Source organism: Arachis hypogaea, chromosome 12 (genome assembly GCF_003086295.3).
Source record: "Arachis hypogaea cultivar Tifrunner chromosome 12, arahy.Tifrunner.gnm2.J5K5, whole genome shotgun sequence".
In the NCBI taxonomy this organism is placed as follows: Eukaryota; Viridiplantae; Streptophyta; class Magnoliopsida; order Fabales; family Fabaceae; genus Arachis; species Arachis hypogaea.
Genome location: NC_092047.1, coordinates 58,926,868 through 58,927,880, shown reverse-complemented (window position 1 = coordinate 58,927,880; position 1,013 = coordinate 58,926,868).

Below are 1,013 nucleotides of genomic sequence, written 5' to 3'. Positions count from 1 at the left end.
TTCGAACTCAGCACCTAGAGGAAGCAAGGAGTAAGGCACCACAAGAAAACCAAGGAAAAGCTCCAGCGCATGCACTCATCAAGTTTCGAACCAAGGACCCCTCCTTGTGAGCACCAAGGCTCAGCTCACTTGAGAGCTGAGCGCTACCCTTGGTGCATCTCACAAGCACTTTGACACGGGCCAGGGGGAGTGGAGCGTGCATCTTGACACGGTCCAGGGAGGGCAGCGCGCAACAATTTTTCACCAAGGCACCAATGCTCAGCTCACTTTGTGAGCTAAGCATTCCTCTGATGCTTCCCCGAACAATTGCACGCTACAAAGGGTCCTCACACTAAGCATCAATGCTCAGCTCCCCACTTGAGCTGAGCATCCCCCTGGAAGCAAATTCTTCATGGGCTGAAAAATCAATCAAAAATCCAATTAAATTAAAATCTTCACCAAATTAAAAGCCCATCCAAATTCCAAAATCCAAGAATAGAAAGTGTATAAATAGGAGCTAGTTTGATGTAATTAGGACCTTTTACCTTTTTACCTTTTTCACCTTTGGAGACTTTACTTTGGAATTTTCCTTTTTAGCTTTCATTTTTTAATTTTGAGCTTTTACTTTTGAATTTCTTAGAGAATTGGGAAGGAGAATTGATCTCTCTTCTTCCTTGTTCTTGCTTGAGCACTCTTTACTTTTCTTGCTTTGGATCTTGGGTGGAGAATTGAAGAACTTCTGTTTCAATCTCACCTTGAGATCTCTTATTTTTACTTTTGGCATAATTGAAATCCAATTTCCATTTACTGCTTCATCTTCTACAATTTTTGCAATTTACTTTTCTTTATTTCTTTTGTAATTGTTCTTGTGGGATCAAAGAAGGATTTGAGATCTAGACTTGTTATCTAGTCTCTTCCACTACTGAGATCTTCAACTTCTTTTACATTGCTGCAAATTAAGCACTGCTCATTTTCTGTTTTAAGCATTCAAAGCATTTTCACTCTTCTGTTTAAGATCTATTTCATTGCAATTC